Below are 4,161 nucleotides of genomic sequence, written 5' to 3'. Positions count from 1 at the left end.
CCCGAGTGTTCCGCGTGCGCAACTGTTTTGCACCCGTTGTATGTGAACGTTGAGTCTATCACACCCGATCATCACGTGGTGTCTCGAAACGACGAACTGTAGCAACGGTGCACAGTCGGGGAGAACACAATTTCGTCTTGAAATTTCAGTGAGGGATCACCTCATAATGCTACCGTCGTTCTAAGCAAAATAAGGTGCATAAAAGGATTAACATCACATGCAATTCATAAGTGACATGATATGGCCATTATCACGTGCTTCTTGATCTCCATCACCAAAGCACCGGCACGATCTTCTTGTCACCGGCGCCACACCATGATCTCCATCAACGTGTCGCCATCGGGGTTGTCGTGCTACTCATGCTATTACTACTAAAGCTACATCCTAGCAAAATAGTAAACGCATCTGCAAGCACAAACATTAGTATAAAGACAACCCTATGGCTCCTGCCGGTTGCCGTACCATCGATGTGCAAGTCGATATTATCTATTACAACATGATCATCTCATACATCCAATATATCATATCACATCGTTGGCCATATCACATCACAAGCGTACCCTGCAAAAACAAGTTAGACGTCCTCTAGTTTTGTTGTTGCATGTTTTACGTGGTGACCATGGGTATCTAGTAGGATCGCATCTTACTTATGCAAACACCACAACGGAGATATATGAATTGCTATTTAATCTCATCCAAGGACCTCCTCTGTCAAATCCGATTCAACTAAAGTTGGAGAAACCGATACTTGCCAGTCATCTTTGAGCAACGGGATTACTCGTAGCGATGAAACCAGTCTCTCGTAAGCGTACGAGTAATGTCGGTCCAAGCCGCTTCAATCCAACAATACCGCGGAATCAAGAAAAGACTAAGGAGGGCAGCAAAACGCACATCACCGCCCACAAAAACTTTTGTGTTCTACTCGAGAAGACATCTACGCATGAACCTAGCTCATGATGCCACCGTTGGGGAACGTCGCATGGGAAACAAAATTTTTCCTACGCGCATGAAGACCTATCATGGTGATGTCCATCTACGAGAGGGGATGAGGTGATCTACGTACCCTTGTAGACCGTACAGCAGAAGCGTTAGTGAACGCGGTTGATGTAGTGGAACGTCCTCACGTCCCTCGATCCTCCCCGCGAACAATCCCGCGATCAGTCCCACGATCTAGTACCGAACGGACGGCACCTCCGCGTTCAGCACACGTACAGCTCGACGATGATCTCGGCCTTCTTGATCCAGCAAGAGAGACGGAGAGGTAGAAGAGTTCTCCGGCAGCATGACGGCGCTCCGAAGGTTGGTGATGATCTCATCTCGGCAGGGCTCCGCCCGAGCTCCGCAGAAACACGATCTAGAGGAAAAACCGTGGAGGTATGTGGTCGGGCTGCCGTGGAAAAATCGTCTCAAATCAGCCCTAAAACCTCCGTATATATAGGTGGGAGAGGGGGGGCCTTGCCTTGGGGCTCAAGGAGCCCCAAGGGGGTCAGCCGAGCCAAGGGGGGAAGGTCTCCCCCCCAAACCGAGTTGGACTTGGTTTGGTGGGTGGGAGTCCTTCCTTCCCTTCCCACCTCCTCCTTTTTTTTTCTTTCTCTTTGATTTTTATTCCAATGCGCATAGGGCCCTTTTGGGCTGTCCCACCAGCCCACTAAGGGCTGGTGCGCCACCCTCAAGGCCTATGGGCTTCCCCGGGGTGGGTTGCCCCCCGGTGAACTCCCGGAACCCATTCGTCATTCCCGGTACATTCCCGGTAACTCCGAAAACCTTCCGGTAATCAAATGTGGTCATCCTATATATCAATCTTCGTTTCAGGACCATTCCGGAAACCCTCGTGACGTCCGTGATCTCATCCGGGACTCCGAACAACATTCGTTAACCAACCATATAACTCAAATACGCATAAAACAACGTCGAACCTTAAGTGTGCAGACCCTGCGGGTTCGAGAACTATGTAGACATGACCCGAGAGACTCCTCGGTCAATATCCAACAGCGGGACCTGGATGCCCATATTGGATCCTACATATTCTACCAAGAACTTACCGTTTGAACCTCAGTGCCAAGGATTCATATAATCCCGTATGTCATTCCCTTTGTCCTTCGGTATGTTACTTGCCCGAGATTCGATCGTCAGTATCCGCATACCTATTTCAATCTCGTTTACCGGCAAGTCTCTTTACTCGTTCCGTAATACAAGATCCCGCAACTTACACTAAGTCACATTGCTTGCAAGGCTTGTGTGTGATGTTGTATTACCGAGTGGGCCCCGAGATACCTCTCCGTCACACGGAGTGACAAATCCCAGTCTTGATCCATACTAACTCAACTAATACCTTCGGAGATACCTGTAGAGCATCTTTATAGTCACCCAGTTACGTTGCGACGTTTGATACACACAAAGTATTCCTCCGGTGTCAGTGAGTTATATGATCTCATGGTCATAGGAACAAATACTTGACACGCAGAAAACAGTAGCAACAAAATGACACGATCAACATGCTACGTCTATTACTTTGGGTCTAGTCCATCACGTGATTCTCCTAATGAAGTGATCCAGTTATCAAGCAACAACACCTTGTTCATTATCAGAAGACACTGACTATCTTTTATCAACTGGCTAGCCAACTAGAGGCTTGCTAGGGACAGTGTTTTGTCTATGTATCCACACATGTAAATGAGTCTTCATTCAATACAATTATAGCATGGATAATAAATGATTATCTTGATACATGAATTATAATAATAACTATATTTATTATTGCCTCTAGGGCATAATTCCAACAGATTCTCCACAAGTTTGTTGAGCTGTGATTCAAATGAGACTCAATAGAAAATACCTAGTTAGCAAAGTCACCTTTTACAAGCTTAGGAGGAGGACCAACAGGATTAAGACGCGATGTGGGAACGGATCCTCCATAGGCCATGGGGGGGGGAACTGAGGCATTTGTTCCAGTCCCGTCCTTTTCGTGAGATGAGGAAGGTCGCATACCTTTAGCCACTTCCTTAGAGGAGTTGGTCTCCGAATCGGTGACGGTGGGTTTAACCACTATAGCCGGTTCGGGAGAACTTTTAAATCCCTCAATTAACTCTTTAAGCATGGTCTTGACTTCGTTCGTCAAGGATGTCTTGAGGGCGGCCATAGCCGTATTCAAGTCGTCCCTTGTGACCGAAGTCAAGTCCATGGCCTCGGGTTGCCCATGGTTAATTCCCTCTTTGCCTTCCATACTCTTCGGGTAGTTAAACCTTTAATAAAGAGACGTGGCTCTGATACCAATTGAAAGGATCGATATGGTTGACTAGAGGGGGGGGGTGAATAGGCAACGACCACTTTTTAATTAATCTTAACAAGTTAAGGTAAACAACATATGGGTTCACAAATAATACAACAATGGGGTGAACCCTAATGAAGCTAATAACGAGAGTTACTAAGACAAGTAAGAGATAGACGACAACATAAGCATACACAAAGTAAAGGTTAGAGATAACCACAAGTGGAACTGATGGAGACGAGGATGTGTTACCGAAGTTCCTTCCCTTTGACAGGAAGTACGTCTCCGTTGGAGCGGTGTGGAGGCACAATGCTCCCCAATAAGCCACTAAGGCCACCGTATTCTCCTCACGCCCTCGCACGATGCAAGGTACCGTGATTCCACTATAGGTGCCCTTGAAGGCGGCGACCAAACCTTTACAAACAAGGTTGGGGCAAACTCCACACAAAGCTTGGAGGCTCCCAACAAGACCACGAAGCTTCACCACAATGGAATGTGGCTTCAAGGTGACCTCAACCGTCTAGGATGCTCAAACACCCAAGAGTAATAAGATCCGCAAGGGATTGGTGGGGGACTTAACTTTTCTCTTGGTGGAAGTGTGGATCTAGGCCTTCTCAACCAATCCCTAAAGAATCAACAAGTTTGATTGGCTAGGGAGAGATATCGGGCACTTTTGAGCTTAGGGAGCAACAATGGAGCTTGGGAGAGAAAGAGATAAGGTTCCACAGCTAGAAGAACCCTTTATATAGTGGGGGAAAAATCCAACCGTTTTCCCCACTCTCTGCCCGAGTCTAGCGGTACTACCGCTGGCACTCCTGCGGTACTACCGCTGGCTCTCCAGCGGTACTACCGCTGGCTGCAGCGGTACTACCGCTGGCCCCGTGGTAGTGCAT

Source organism: Hordeum vulgare, chromosome 6H (assembly GCF_904849725.1).
Source record: "Hordeum vulgare subsp. vulgare chromosome 6H, MorexV3_pseudomolecules_assembly, whole genome shotgun sequence".
Lineage (NCBI taxonomy): Eukaryota > Viridiplantae > Streptophyta > Magnoliopsida > Poales > Poaceae > Hordeum > Hordeum vulgare.
The sequence above is the reverse complement of the archived record's forward strand: the minus strand, read 5'-3'. Positions refer to the sequence as shown.